Source organism: Sphaerodactylus townsendi, linkage group LG03 (genome assembly GCF_021028975.2).
Source record: "Sphaerodactylus townsendi isolate TG3544 linkage group LG03, MPM_Stown_v2.3, whole genome shotgun sequence".
Classification (NCBI taxonomy): domain Eukaryota; kingdom Metazoa; phylum Chordata; class Lepidosauria; order Squamata; family Sphaerodactylidae; genus Sphaerodactylus; species Sphaerodactylus townsendi.
The window spans coordinates 156243563-156260136 of NC_059427.1; the positions used below are offsets into that span (position 1 = coordinate 156243563).

The 16574-nt window shown below is 47.7% G+C and overlaps 1 protein-coding gene across 5 annotated transcripts in view; it reads left to right on the plus strand.

The window, feature by feature from the left end:
* Window positions 1–16574, plus strand: part of LOC125428118 (homeobox protein Hox-D3-like) — a 129018-nt gene that overhangs the window by 53188 nt on the left and 59256 nt on the right. The gene's annotated exons all lie outside the window — the stretch shown is intronic.

Consider the following 16574-nt stretch of genomic DNA (forward strand, 5'->3'; position numbering starts at 1 on the left):
AAACCCAACTTCTTGCCTCTCCACCCCTCTAGGACAAGGTAGCCTAGTCTAGTTTCCCAAATTGTTAATAGCATCTGTCCCCAGATTTCTCCAAGCTTAGCTTCTCGTGTTTCCCTCTTTTTTCCTCACCCCATTGATGGGGGGTGGGGGTGTCAACTACACTGTTTAATAGTAATTAAAAGACAAACATCCCACCAGTGTTAAATGAATAAGTTATGGGTTTTCAGCCATAACTGCCAGCAGCTTCAGCATGTAACTTATATTTATTGTGGTGTCGTATATCATTATCCAAAGATATAGTTTTTATGTACTTCCTAATCTGTCGCCTTGATTTATTTTGATGGGCAAGGGACCAAGCCAAACATTTTGGGACTTTACAGAAAGACTAGCATTTCCTTACAAACAGCCAGCAGCCCTTATGTGAATGGTATGAGCAATTTCTAGCAAGCGCTGCCCTCTTTATTTTATTTCTTTCTAAATATCCATTGCATAGTAGAGTCTGGTTTCCTACGTGGAAAAGCAGAAGGAGGCTTTGCCCTGTGTAAGAAATATTCTGGACCAAAAAATATTTAAACCAAACAAAAGACGTACTGTTTTTTTCTCCGGACCATTCATTTATATAATTTATTTTTGACATCAGATTCCATCTTCCCACCCTTTATGGCACTCTGCTATGTCATAGTTTGTTTTACACACACACCCCACCCCCACATCAATTCCTGTCTAATGCAATGGTATTGAATTTTACTGTCAGGGTACCCCCCCCCCTTTTTTTACTTTAGGGTTTCCTTTTCTCCTTCTCCACACACACACACACACACACACACACACACACACACACACACACACACACACACACACACACACACACACACACACACACACACACACACACACACACTAAAGAAAGAAAGGTAGTTTGCTATATTGATGCCAAAACATTCTTGATAATCCTTTTGCCCTATAAACAACATGCCAGCAGGAACACATCTAGGGCAGTGATGGCGAACCTTTTTGAGACCGAGTGCCCAAATTGCAACCCAAAACCCACTTATTTATTGCAAAGTGCCAACACAGCAATTTAACCTGAATACTGAGGTTTTAGTTTAGAAAAAACGGTTGGCTCCAAGGCGCACGTTACTTGGGAGTAAGCTTGGTGAAGCAACCACGCAACACTTCAAATGGGTGAATCACAACCCTAGGAGGATTTACTCAGAAGCAAGCCCCATTGCCAGCAACTGATCATGCCCAGGCTAGCCTAGATCAGTGTGTGTGTGGGGGGGTGATTTTCCGCCCCCCCACCAACGATGAACTCTGTGCACATGTGCCCAGAGAAAGGGACCTGAGTGCCACCTCTGGCTCCCGTGCCATAGGTTCGCCACCACTGATCTAGGGTGTCATTGACATCACCTGCAAGTTAAAGAGCAAACATCTTGACTGAAAGGGGTGTGAGTTGTACCCACAGGTTATTAGCCGGCCATAGTATTTCACTCCAAGGCTTGGTACTGTTTGTATTATCCAAATAGATCCCTGCAACACAGAGAATCCTATAGAATCAGCGCTATATGCCTTGAAAGAACCAGAAGGTCACCTGCTTCAGCTCCCCCGTGGCAGGTACAGAAACCTCAAAATCAGATGTTAGCTGTGTTAGAATAAAGAGATTCTGGCCTCTCCGGGTTTGCATGACCCCCAAAGGCTGCAGAGAAAGGGACAAGACTCACAGGGCCAGATTCACCTCTAGATCCAGGTGCAAACAACTGTTCTACGTAAAGTTTTGGAAGAACGTAAAAGCTAGCCCGATGCATTGGCTTAGCGCATTTTGGACACAGCGGTGGGCGAGAAGTTCACAAAAAGGACACAGAGTTGGTTGTTGTCCCTTATCCTGTCAGATCCCTATCAGGGCTTGCAGTGGGGTAACTTCCATTTGTTTGCCCCATTTCCTAACAGCCAGTGACCTCCCGGTGTCTTTTGATGGTGAAACCAAGTATTCTACATGGTTGAAAGAACCTTTCCCTTGTCGGATCCCACCTCAAGCAGTGTCCCAGTTCTTGCATTAGATGGAGAATCGGCACTTTCTCACTTTCAGTAATAACTGCATTATTTCAACAATAGCTGCATGTAATTGACAGCGTGATTTTTGCCTTTGTACTCCTGACACAAGAAACAGGGGGAGGAGAAGGGCGGGGGGGGGAGGGTTTCCCAGATTATTTTTACAGTTAAGGGTCCTCCAGCAAGCCTTTGGTGACAAGCCACTGTAAAATCCCACCCAGGGTCCTTTCAAGCAGTTAAAAACCGCCACCTTTCCTCTTCCACAGCCTGGAATATCTCTGCACTATAAGAAAGTGAAAAGAGGGAGAGGTTATTTTTAACTGGCAGTTTAACCTCTCCCCACCCCTGGTTTCACAACCCATTGGGCCGTCATCTCTGTTCAGGGTTCTCCGCATTTTCAGGAAATGCCGTGGACGTTGTGGCCAGCGTTTATTTATGTGGATGACTCCTGCCAAGCCTTCCTGGCGAGCACCTTTAGCTCAATGGAAAAGGCCATCGCCTTCCCTGCGAGCATCCAAAAGGGTTTAAACTGGCTTTCAGCTCCTGAAAACAGCCCACGGTGACCTAAGGCCAAGCTTATCTTTCCCCTTCCACAACCCAATGATGGGGAACCATTCTGGAAACCAGCAGAATGCATGTTTGGGATTAAGCCCCGCTGGTCCATTTTGCGCACAGAGAAGACCGGAGGAGCGAAATGACTATAATTATTAGCCACAGACCAGTACCCAAACGAAGGGGTTTTCTCTACAGTGGCGAGGAAGCCATCAGGACGGAGCAAAGGATGCAACATATAAGCAATTGTATTGTCGAAGGTTTTCACAGCCGGCATCACTAGAGTGTTGTGGGTTTTCCAGGTTGTATGGCCATATTCCAGTAGCATTTTCTCTGGACGTTTCGCCTGCATCTGCGGCTGGCATCTTCAGAGGATATCAGATATCAGATCCTCTGATGATGCCAGCCACAGATGCAGGTGAAACATCAGGAGAAAATACTAATAGAACACGGCCATACAACCTGCAAAACCCACAACACTATAAGAAATTGATTCCTCTCGCTATTTTTTTTTTACATGTACAAACAGCTTCCTTTCTTGTCAAGAGCCTTCGGTATTTCTATCACCCACTCTTCCACCCAGTGCCTCCCCTCCTCCAGGTGCCTCCCCCTCCCCCCAAGAAAAAACCTCCTTTAGAGCAAATGCCAAGAAATAAAAGCAGGTACACACACATATAAAACCAGAGAGGGATTTGGGTGAGTCGGTGTGCAATGCCAACACACAAGATAGATCTTAATGCACACCTATGTATTTTTTACTCTTGATTCTTATATATAGCAAGGAATTATAATCGCAATAGACTGCATCCATCTGTCTGCCTGCCTGCCTGCCTGCCTGCCTCTCTCTCTCTCTCTCTCTCTCTCTCTCTCTCTCTCTCTCTCTCTCTCTCTCTCTCTCTCTCATCACCGCTGCCTCATACCTAAACATTGGCAGGACATTGGGGGCAAGTCCTCCATCCCTTCGTTCTGCCAACCAACCCCCCCCCCCCACCCCCAGAAACCAAAAGGAGCATTCAGGCAGGCACACCATCTCTCAGCATTTGCTCTTTCAAGGACTTGCTTGGCCTCCACCCCCCCAGTCTACTTGGAGCACTTCTAATAAATATTGAAAGAAGCCCCACTAAAATGTTTACTTGCTGGTTTGCTAGGTCATGACCCCAAATTTGGACAGCAGGACAAAGGGAGAGTTGACTGGGGAACGCGAAGTCTTGTTGTTGGGGTTGGGGGGGGGGAGAGACATCATCTCCCACGATTGTTAGGAGCAGCAGGTTAATTTACTTGTTTGGCAAGAGCAGTAGAGTCTGGAGACAGGACTGAAGCCCGGGTCTGTCGGTGTGTCGTGTTGCAGGGGTGCCTGTTAGAGATCTCTTAAAATTGCCACTGAGAAGAAGTGAGAATCAAGCTTACGTCTTCTGCATTAAGTGTGAAGATGAGCTCTTCTTATATAGAAGCCCGAGATGTGCTGAGATGAGGAAAAAGAGGAAGGAAGGAAAATAAATACATACATAAATCAATCAATCTTGGAATGACGATCGAAGCAAGTTAAGGGCCAATTAAACACTCTTCGATGCCACATTTTTGTTTGATATTTTGATCCTATAATCTTTTAGGGAAAGTCAGCTTGATTAGACCTACTTTAGTCAGTACTGTTCAGGATTGGGATGCTCTGCCAGTCAGATTCTTTCTTGTAGTCCTAGGCGTACTTGGAGGTGCGTTTCAGTTCCATTGCAATCAACAGGATTAACAATGCAATTCTAGGAACACTTTCTGCAAATCAGCCCTATTGAATAGCTCTGCACAAGATTCTAAGAAGACCTTCCCAATAGGGCATTATACCCTAATAGGTTTGCCTTTGCCGGAGAGTATAGCTGAAACCTATAGAGTATTTCTAAAAGTGGTCTTCAGGAATGGGGCTTCTAAATAACCATATGTTAAGGTGTGTGTGTGTGTGTGTGTGTGTGTGTGTGTGTGTGTGTGTGTGAGAGAGAGAGAGAGAGAGAGAGAGAGAGAGAGAGAGAGAGAGAGATTTTACATTTTTGCTGGAGAATCAAGGATTGTAGACTAGCCCCTCAGTTTCTCCCCTATGTTGTACATTTTCTCCTCTCTGTTGGGATCTGTTCTGGTGCAAGTCTGTGGCGGGTTGCAGGGTTCAGCTCTGCGAAAATGACAACATAGGGCAGCCCCAGATTTTAGGAGTATATCCTGCATTTCCCTATCCCGTACTGATTTCAGTGGTTGTTGATTCTGTCTTCATCACACCTCTGTAGATTTAAAGCTGTGCAGTTACCACCAGATAGTACTCCGTGGGAATTACTTGTGGATAGCATGGCATAGGGTCCAGTTGTTCCGGTTAATGTCCCCATTACCCCCATGGAAATGCGATAGGGTGTAATGTATGGACCGATGGCAAAGAGAAGCCCCCAAATTATATCCGCGGAGGACTGGCCCCAATCCTCTCCTTTCATGACTCACAATCACTAGCCCACTTTCAAAGTTGGCCTCTCCTGCTTTGACTCCCCTGAATTCCCCTGTGCTGGAACGCTGAACGCACTTACTCTGGAGTAATTCCTACGGCACTCAGCAGGACTTACTTCCGAGTAAGTATTCAGAGGTCGGAGCTGCCTTTCAAAGGCGGCTCCTCTGATATCCATAAGGCTAACTTCGAAGGAGAAGGGGAGTAACTATTTTTAAACTCAGCCAGAATTTCCGGCATTGTGGACCGCAGGCCAGTTCTGTTCTTCTCCACGTCGCCAGCTCCGGCCTCCGCCTTAAGCGCTTTCGGGAGCAGAACAGATAATGCAGTGAGAAATTCTTGAAACCAAATCCTGGGTAAATACCACATGCTAGCCTTCCGGGGTGTGCTATGGACAACCGACTTTCCAACTTGTAGGCTTATGTTACATGTCGGTGTGGTAGCTACCAAGCAATTTGGGGGAGCTATCCCAGGCAGGTCTACTCAAAAGTAAGTCATTTTTTTATTCAGTGGAGCTTCTTCCCAGGAAAATGTTCTTCCGTGCCAGCATTTCAGAACTGGAAGGTAATGCTTGTGCTATTTTTTAAAAAAAATATTATTATTATTATTATTTTGAACGCTATTTGGCGTCTCCGTGTTTTCTGAAGCTTTGCTGCTTGGCGTAGAATCGTCGGCGGGAACAGATCCGAAAAGCGGATCTCGGGGTTGTGCAAACTTCATTCAGCACCTTTTGAAAGCAAAGGGGGGCTTTTATTCTGCCTCGCGGGTCAGAGATCTATTGACCGAGAGCCGCCCGCGAGTCTGCGTGGAAGGCGCTGTAGGTTCGGGAGGGCCGGCGGCGAACCTGCGAAAGGTCCCGGAGTTGAAAGGGGCTTTCGTGGGCACAAGTGAAAGGGCTGGCCGTGTTTATGGCCAGAGGAAGAGCGGATGGGAAGGGGATGAAAGAGACGCGGAGAAAGAAGCCGGACAAATGAGTCAGGCGGGCGCCAAGCGAGGCAGAAAGTTGCGAACAATTCAAGAAGTCAATTCACCTTTTGGTGGCAGCTGCTTCCTGTACTGGCGGCGGCGGGGTGCGATTTCTAAGGAAGGTGTCCAAATGCCCCATCAAAAGGGCATCCCCTTCTCTTCCTTGTTTACTCGGGAGCAAGTCTCGGCTGAGTTCAGAGCGCAAGCGAAGCCTCAGTTTGTCCCATGGATTAAGGATCTAAACTGTTCTAGGTTGGGGACTAGGGGGTCGCCCGGAATGCTAACGATGCTCCGGGCGATCAGATTAAAGCGGATCCGCGACCTGGTGGAGCTCAAACGTCAAACGCTTCTTGTTTTTCTCTTTAGCGTTCCCCGCAGACTCGGTCAAGCTTGGCGAGGTGTCGTAACTAAGGAATAAGCAGGGGTTCTAAGTCGGCGCGTTGAGGCTTAGCTGGATGGTGGATCGCGTGGTGAAGAGTAGATCTGCCATTTGTCAAGGACACAAAGCTGGCAGGGACACGACCGTATCCCCAACATTGCCAGAGAGGAGGGAAATGTTGGATTCCTCTTTCTTTCATCCACACCCTCTTCAGTACAGGCTTAGGTTTTTACAAGACAGTATAGTGAGTGATAAAAAAAAAAAAAGGCAGAAGTTCAGCTCTTTGCCGAATTGCTTGGTGAAGAAAGGGACCCCTTCCCTGAGAAGGTCTCGATTCTTTCCAAACCCTTTGGAAACCTCCTCTTAAGATCCTTTCCAGACGATACCCAGCCACGCCCGAAGAAATACTGCTCCGTTGGTGGCGGGTATTTGTCTCTCTAGGTGAAGAATGTCGATTCTCGAGGCGAAAAAAACACGCACAGAGGTGCGTTTGGAAACATAAGCAACCCTTTATCTGGAAACCATCCGGCTGGACACCAGAGAACATCTTCCTAAAATGGCTAGAGGAGGAAAAAATTCCGGGTCAGGAAAACTTGGGGGGAGATAAATCACAAGAGGTTTGTTTAGCTGAGTGGAGCCCTGGGTGTCTTTGTGTGTGTTTACCTGTCTGTATCCATGGGTGCCACTGTGTGAATATATTAAAAGTTTACCCCCAAACATGGCTTAGGAAGAGGAAGGCAGGATTTCTGCCAGTTTTGCCCGCTTAACAAGTTAAAAGGGGAGGCAAGCCGTCAAACTGACTCCCCAGTAAGTGTGTGTGGCCAGCCGGGCGCCCCTAGATCGCAAACACAGCCCCTTGGAAAGTCACACCTTTCGTTTTCCGTATACAAACAAACAGGAAAGTATTGTCGAAGGCTTTCCCGTCCGGATTCACTGGAGTGTTGTGGGGTTTCCAGGTTGTATGGCCGTGTTCTAGTAGCATTTTCTTCTGATGTTTCCCCTGCATCTGTGGCTGGCATCTTCCTCTGAAGATGCCAGGCTGAGATGCAGGTGAAAGGTCAAGAGAAAATGCTACTGGAACACGGCCATACAACCTGGAAACCCCACAACACTCCAACAAACAGGAAAGTGTTTGTTTAAAGGAGAGATCTCTCACGGATTTCAGTGGATCGGGAGAGCTGCCCTTGCCTTCAACTGAAGTGTTGTTTCAGATCCTATTGGTGGCATGGTTTTTGCCCAGAAATCCACAGGGCTCTATGGTGTATAAAGGGGAGACTGTTGGGAACTTTTCACTAAACTCAGCAGTGAATCTGGCCCAGCAGGGTCCCGGTTTGTGTTTAACCCCGTGTGTGCCTGCCGGACACTCCACTATGGACACCACCCACCCCAATGTAAGCACAACGAAAAACAAAGATCCACTTTTCTAAAACCAGCGGGTCCTGCTAATGCTATGGGAATATTTACAGGTTGAAATGATTGTAAAATTCTCCTTACCTGCGTCATGTCTTATATTCTGAAATTTGGCCATGGGGCGATGCAAGTGTAAGTGTGTGTGTGTGTGTGTGTGTTATTATTATTGTGTGTGTGTGTGTGTGTGTGTGTGTGTGTGTGTGTGTGTGTGTGCGTGCAGTTTCTCCTGCAATAATACAATATCTGGCTCCCCTTCAACTTAACCACTCATTAACCACTGATTACCTGATAGTCGTCATTTCTGTTTAAACTGGTGGTAATTCAGTCCTTCTGTGTCTGTAGACATATTCCTGAATTTGTGCCTCTGTATAGCTACACGAATATGTAGATGTTGGTATGTATATTTCCGTGTGATTGATAGTATAGGTTCCGTGAAGAGCCTCCATGTGCTTGTACTTTATGTCCCTAGTTTAGAGTGTGCATCTGCCTGCGACTGATTTATAATACAACATCCAGGTGTCTGTGCACCTATGGAGAATGAATGTTTGAAGGTGCAATATCACCCTATGAAAATCTGGGAGTCTGTGGCAATTTTGCAGAGAGATGAATGCTTGGCCAGATTATGTGACGTTTCCCGGAAGGCGATTGCCTCCATCTGACCGGCTATTTCACTAGGCAACTTCCAGGTCATTGATATCCTTGGCTTCTTCCAAAGGTGCTGATGCTGGCTGCATAGGTGGCTGTGAGGGATGCCCAGGTGTGCTCTAGGATGAGCACTCTATCTGGGGAATGGTGCTTCAGCATTTGCCAGTGTGATCTTAGTTATTCTCCCTGCTGACGCATTTGGGACATGGCCCGGTTCCCTACATCTCTGTGCCTTCTACCTGTGCCTTCCTAGAAAGGTCAGGGTCCGAGTGGCAGAGTGGCCGGCTGTAGTACTTGCAGTCCAGAGCGAGTTCGGTAGCCGACTCCAGGTTGACTCAGCCTTCCATCCTTCTGAGATGAGTAAAATCAGTACGAGGCTTGCTGGGGGTAAAGTGTAGATGACTGGGAAAGGAAACGGCAAGCCGCCACATACACCTGGTTTGCCTAGTATACCTCCTGATGTGAGGTCACCCTATGGGTCAGTAATGACTCCATGCTTGCACCTTTTCCTTTACCTTCCCTGTCTCCTGTGCAAAGGGTGCCCTCCCCCCTCCCCCCTGTGAGTCAATAAGGAAGTTCTATCTGCCATGTTCTACCTGTGGTAGAGCCTTCCATCTATCTAGCTGACTGCCTGTTTACCTATGCTGCCTCCAGATTCTAAAAAAATAGCTTTGCGATCCAGGCAACATGCTTCAAAAAGGACAACCAGCAGTGAGGTATTGTTTAGAAGCCCCTTAGTGGCTTCTAATTTACCTCCCCCCCCCGCCAGTGTGGTGTAGTGGTTAAGAGCAGGTGCACTCTAATCTAGAGAACCCACTCTGCCTCTTGAGCTGTGGAGGCTTATCTGGGGAACTAGATTAACTTGTGCACTCCAACACAAGCCAGCTGGGTAGCTCTGGGGAGCAAGATCTTGCCGTGCCTCCCTTCCTTTTTCATGATGATTATTGAATGCTGTAAAAAAGCCAGCCCCTTGGAGTGGAGAGACCATCTTTTCTGGCTGATCCCCCTCCCCTTGCCTGTTAGTTTTGGGGAGGGGGCATCCTTGCACAGCCACCGAGGGGGAGTGAGTGGGTCAGACTGACCGGAGAAAGGGGGCATGCTTTGAAGAAACCAGGGCATTCCTGAAACACTCTCTCTCTCTCTCTCTCTCTCTCTCCCTCTCCCCCCTCCCCGCCCCCAAAGCTGTGAGCAAGGACAGGGCATTGTCCAACTCAGAAATCCTTGTTCCCTTGACCTCTGGCCTCTGATCTCGGGTTCATCTAATCACCCTATCTCAGTGGTGGCGAACCTATGGCACGGGTGCCAGAGGTGGCACTCAGAGCCTTCTCTGTGGGCACGTGCAAACAGAATGCCCCCCCCCCCAATCTAGGCTGGCCTGGGCCGCTAGGCTCGATTATTAGCATTAAACCTAAGACCTAGTTTTGGGGAAGCAGTGTAGGTAGTCCTGTTAAGTGCTGTTAAACCCCACTGATTTTCATTCGAAGAACTAAAGCACGATCCTTTACCTGGGAGTAAGCTCAGTTGCTGGCTATGGGGCTTGCTTCAGAGTAAACCCTCCTAGGGTTGTGATTCACCCGTTGGAAGAGTTGCACGGTTGCTTCAAAGCAAAGCCACCAACTGCCACCAAGCTTACTCCTGAGTAACGCACGCCTCGGAGCCAACCATTTTTTCTAAACTAAAACCTCAGTATTCAGGTTAAATTGCCATGTTGGCACTTTACGATAAATAAGTGGGTTTGGGGTTGCAGTTTGGGCACTTGGTCTCGAAAAGGTTAGCCATCACTGCCCTATCTGGACAAGAGATTGCATATCTGTGGGGTGGTTGCAACTCAGGATGAGGGTAGCCGTCATCGCTGTTGGTTTTCTTTCACCTAAATAGAAGCAAAATCTACTCGGTTTTCAGTGGCCTTCAAAGAGCCCAATCCAGTTCAGGAGGACTCATTGCCACTGACATTGCATAGCCACATGTCAGAAGACCACCTGTCTTAAAACCAGTGGATACATCCACAGTTTCACCTGCTCAGGTCTATTCAATGGGCTTACTCCCACGTATAGGTTTTTAGGACTGAGATCCATCAGTTTGATGGGAGACGCGGGCTGGAATCTCTGCTCTGGCTCTTTCTGCACATGCAAAATAATGCACTTTCAATCCACTTTCACAATCGTTTGGAAGTGGATTTTGCTATTCCACACAGTAAAATCCAGCTGCAAAGTGCACTGAAAGTGGATTGAAAGTGCATTATTCTGCCTGTGTGGAAGGGGCCTCTCACCTGGAAACTTGGGGCGGGTTATTGTGAGGATAAAATGGAGGACAGGAGAAGGAAGTAAGCCACTTTGGGGTCCCTATTGGGGACAAAGGTAAGGTGTAAATGAAGTAAGCCAATACATGGGTAGACAGTGCCACCCTATCTGGAAACACTCCACTTTAAGCCCACTGAAATCAGTGGACAGAGTGAGTCACGGTTTGCAGCTCACAAAGGAGGAGCTCGCTTTTAAGGAGGTCCCAATTACCCGTTGAATTCAGCTTAACTCTTCCCCATGCCATTCAGCCTTGAGAATGCTTCACTATGGGTCCCTTGGGTGCGCAGCAGGACTCCCACTGGAGTTCATTTCAGTTGCCAGCAGTGAGGTTTTCCCAGTCCTGGCCAGAGCTCCCACTGGGAGAATTGGCATGTCAACCCAAGCGTTTGAAACACAGCTCAACACCCTTTAATTATCTGGGTTTCTTCCAAAGAACCCGAAGTCTCTGTGGTTCTGTGTGAATCACAGGAACTGTGACTCGCCTTTGGCAAGTATTCTGCCTGCCTGGGTTCCCTTGGCCAGAAGCCTGGTCGTTAAACTGGCTAAGGCATAACACGCATTTCTTTTTTCATAGTTCTGGGTGAATGTATGGGTGGGCTCCACTAAAAAACTTTGCCAGGAGACCAAAGTTTGATCCATGCATGGCTCCTTCACACAGTCACCGGCCAGGGTTGCCAAGTCCCTGGAGAAGACAGGACACCTGGTTCCGTTAGCAGAAAAGTAATGAGATGTTATTTACCAGGTGCAGCTATTTATCTCCTCTCCACGAAAGTTTTCAGCTGCCCACTTTCACAGGTAAAGCTTCTTTTCCACGGACCGGAGTTTTGTTTTCCCCGGGCACTTGGCAACCCCTATCACCTGCTATGAGCCACCCAAGGGGCTGGAATTCGAATCCGGCTTCGGCGACTCGCCATGGGGCAAAATGCTCCACAAGGCAGAGGATGGCTCCTCCAAGGTCACTAGATTTGGCAGACTTGGAAACGTGGCGCGGCTCCTCCGCCCCTCCTTACAAGCCGCAATCACAGTTTTGTGGCGATTTGCTCCGAGGACCTCCCAGATCTGAAGTCGAGGCTTTGGGACCATTCATCTCGCTGGACTTCAACCACGGACCAAAATGCCAGCCCTGGAGCTTCTGTTCCCACTATCCTTGAGATGCCCGTATTCAACCGCAGTTTTTTGAAAAGCGCAAACGCGATTTGAGAGGAACCACGTGACCAAATATGTGTACTATTTCTTATCGGAGCACAACTGAAGGACGTCGCAAAAATAGTGCGTGAACTATGTGAAATAATCTGCAAACCCGAGCGCCGTAGAGGTTGCTGCTCTACATTTATTTGGACCCGGAAAGAGCATGGCCGGTTTGTCTGTTGGTTTCTTCCCCCGCCCCGCCCCGCCCCGCCCCGCCCCTTCCTTCAGAAAGACTTGCTGGATACTCAAATCCCAAATAAAAACGATTGCATTGATTTCTGACGCCCATTCACAATAAAATGTGGTCTCGGCTTCCCAGTGTCAAATCCCCCCCTTTCTCCCAGATAAGCAAGACGATAACTTCCCTTATATTTACAGATCAGCGGCTTAAATACTTAATTTAGATTCTTTTCCCTCCTCTCATATCTATAAATCTGTCAGGGCCGCCCGGTTTTCAGGTGCCAACCATGAAGAGAACATTGTTTACCAGAGCAGCTACAAGCTCAAACGACTCCTCAAAGATAATCTACACATTGCTGAAGGAGGGGGGGTGGGGGAGGGGGGAGGGGAGCTGAGCCTTTGAAGTCCAGTCTCCCGGACATTGTAAATAAATGGTTAACCTCAGAAAAGTTTACTTTGCAATCCTAAACAGAGTTCCAGTCTTCTAAGCCCGTTCACTTCAGCGGATTTGGGGCGTTGAACTGAACGGATCAATTCTGACCCTTTTCTAGGGAGACTTCTAGCGCCAGGAGTGGTCACCTTAACCTCTAACCAGTGCACAGCGGCCGTGGGGACTCTACAGAGGAAGCTTAAGGAGGGCTACTCAGAAGTAATCCTCGTGTAATTCAATAGGGCTTACTCCCAGGAAAGTGTCTGTACGACTGCAGCCTTGGGGTGCCATCCTGTGCAGGTCTACCCAGGGCCCTCCTCAGAAGGGTTCAGCAGCGCTTGTTCCATCGAAAGCTCAAAGTGGAATCCTACAAATTGAGGTTATGCAACCCAAGCGAGGTCGATTGGCTGGAGGGAGGGATGGGCAGAAAGTCAGACAGACAAGCAATTTTTTTCTGGAAACTGGACTGGAAACCAGTTAAGGTTGATCATCTAGCTTGATCGTGTGAACAATAAGTGAATTTAGGAAACAGCATCCGAGGACGTGCAGAACATAATTTATTCCCCACTGGGTAATCCCCAGTTTCAGATGTGGGATGGCCAGACTTTGGGATCAGAAAGGGTGGCCTTCCGGACAGGCCTTGAGCTCTGGCATCCTTGCTGTGCACAAATGCGTCATAACCGAAATATTTTGGGAACTCACCTGGTTCTAGTCTGTTGAGGCTCCGCTCCAACCAGTCACACCCACCGTAAAAGTAGCTCCATCCCCAAAGGGCTCTTTAATTATTTTTTTTTTAAGAAAAGGAGGAGTGGGTGGGGGATCTGGCAGGTTTTACCTGCAGGCTACGTTCCAGTCTGATGAATTCTCGTCTAGTGATGCAACCATTCTTTCCTCAGAACCTCACAGGAAAGGAGAAAGAGGCCCTGAGAGCCCTTTGGGGCCCCTTCCCCCATTAGATCCAACTGGAGCCTTATGATTTACAGTGTTTACATTTGTTGGTATTGATAAAGGCATGGACTCCTCCTCCTCCTTTTGAAACCTTTCTGCCTAGAGTATCATGGGGGGGGGGAGTTCCCGAGATAGGGGGCTACGGTTCTTAGACCTGCGAGAGAAAGACAAAAGAATGCATTTCGAAAATGGGTGGTCGTGGTGGTCTGTGGTGGTCTTTTGCGCCTCCTCCATTGCAATCTAAAACATGCATTAAGCATGCTTAACTAAGGTGCCCACTCCCCAAGCCATAATCGCCTCATTGCCAATGGCTGGAAGCAAACGTGGGTTAAAAGTAAAGCAGTTATTTCAACCCAGATCGCCATATAACATAATAAAACACAAGGCTTCGGAGTTAAGGAGTTAAGGCTTCGGAGTGGAAGAAGAAGAGAGAAAACGAGGGCTCCCCTGCTTTTTCCCTTCTCCACAGACTATTTAGGATTGAGATTGGGGTAATAGGGATTTGATGAGTAAGGCCTGGCGATTTGTGGCAGGGCGAAGACTGAGGATGAATGAGGCCTTGGAGGGAGGCCAGGAGGGCCCTACAGTGCTTCCAGCTTCAGGGAGGACTGCTTCCAAAATAATTTCTGCCTTCCCTCCAGTTGCAGATCTCTCTCTGTGCTCCGTGCTGGGCTTCCTCCCCTAAAAACTGTGGCCCACTAGGTTGCTTCTCTGTCCCTCTTAGAGGTCAGAGCTACTACTGCCATCCTCTCCCACCAAGTCTGTGGCTTTGTTTCTCTGAATTCATTAAGCGAGGCCACTTGGAGGTCACTGGCTAGCAGAGTAGCCTCTTCTCCCCCCCCCCCCTAAGCAATTCAATTTCCACCAGTGGGAACGCTCCAGTCCTTCATTATGGATTAACCCTGCAGCTACCCTGCCCATTTTTCCCCCCTATGGGAGGCATGTGGAAGGAATACTGTCTGTGGTTACCGAGTGTGACCTGGGTAAAATCTCCAGAACAGGGTTGGATTAAAGGGCAAGAAGGCACTGGATCTGCCGGTCACCTGTTTTCAGCCCCCATCACTGGCACACATCTAGTAATGTACAGATCATGTGCAGAGTGCATTCCCTTCCCCTTGCAGAGCAGGTACCCCCACCCCTGGTTCGCTCCAGACTGAATCTACACTACTGATACAGATTCCTTTTCATGTCACTATCAGTCTGTTTAGCATATTCAAAAGAATGCTCGGACCTGTTTGATGCAGCTATGAAGAATGCTTTGTTAGAAACACGGGGCTCGCCTCCACCCCGTAATACCATTTCCTGGAGAGAAGAAACATCTCTAAAATCCAGCCCCCCCTCCACAATTTCCTGTCCCCCATCCTGCAACTAAGGTTGCCACATTCAGGTTGCTGAGGTGGCCTCTGTATTTTTGATACAGAAAACAGAATGTCATCAGCTCTGGATTTTCCCATCACAATAAAAAAAAGAGAAGTTTCTGTGTTTGTACCAGGGATGCCAACTCCCAGGTGGGGCCCAGAGATCGTCTGAAATTACAACTTGGCCCCCAGGCCACACTGGTCAGTCACCTTGGAGAAAGTAGCTGCTTTGGACAGTCAACTCTATGGCATTGTACCCTGCTGAGGTGTCCCCTCCCCCACTCCAGCTTCCTAAGGCTCCACCCCCACCCCAACTCAGAACTGGCAACCCTACACTTTCCATGAAATGAAGCATATCAAGATCTGGATAAAGCAGTCTACCTAGAAATAGGGGATAGGAACAGGGAGCATAGGCTATTTAAACTCAGTTCCTAATTCACCACTGGTGAAGTTCTGAACACTGCAAATGTGTGATCTTCTCGTCTGCATTTTGATTTATTTGATTTCTTAGTGGAAATGTGCTTTGGCCAGAATTCTGTTAAAAGGGTTAAGTGTCTGGATGGAGTTGCCAGTGTGTTTGCGCTGTGTCGTTAACAGAACCCTATCGCACGCACAAATTAAACAGACTAGGCTCTGTTTTCTGCGATTACCTCCAGGCAAGGAAAAAGACTCACCTGCAAAATGTCTGTCTGTCAGGATGCTTTTAAAGAGCAGGTCCTCCCACCCCACCAAGCGCCTGGAAAATCCAAACGGTGTCATTTATGAGACTGTTTGATCAGGTACTCTTTGTTTGCAATGAGGTAATTCATAAAGCACACCACACGTTGTAAAGCAGGGGAACAGGAAGCCAAGTTTCAACAGTCTGACAGGGCTGGATGCGGGTCGAAATGTGATGTCACCTTCAGGTGTTGATTTCTCTACCACAGTCATTCCCCCCCCCCCCTTTTCGCTTGGTTGGGGCCTAATTCACAGATATGGATACTTCGTTTCTCTAAATGATGAAGGTGTGAACTGAGTCTACGCAAGAGCCTTGTATTCTTGGCTATATGCAAGTTTTGTTAACATTAGAGGGCCATTCACAAGCAAGATCATCAAGACTTGATCCAAGCATGCGTTTGGCCTTTGCTTATTCTTCATGTTCTCCAGATTCTGCGTAGCCCACATTTTGCTTATTTTCTTTGTGCCTCCACTTTCTCATGTTCTTCCTCCTCCTTTATCCCACGCCCCCTCCCAATCTGTCTGTTTTTGATGACATAATGCAAGACTCTTCAAATGTTCGGCTATGAACCCCCAAGACCTTCCTCTGGGGTAATAAGCATTTTTAAGTTAAATTTTTGCGGAGCACTTTTGGAAACAGAATTGTTGCTTGTCCCTGATTTTCAGTTAACTTTTTAGGACTCTTATTATTTAAAAACACATAATTGGTGGGGATTTATAGGAGGGCTGTTTCAACAGCCACTCCCAAGGTGGGGAATTTCTTTCCTCAGGAGGTCTGACTATCACAGACTCTGTAGACCTTCCCTCATAATCCAAAATCATGTTTGTTCTGGGAGGCCTTTGAGAATATGTGATTGGCTTTCATTGCCCTGAGGTTTCAATATTGTCAGATTTTTAAATGATATTGCCTCTGATCTTACTCATTAGTGTCATTTTCTCTGTTCAATGTCCTGAGTGGTTTTAAGCCCAAAGGCAGAAT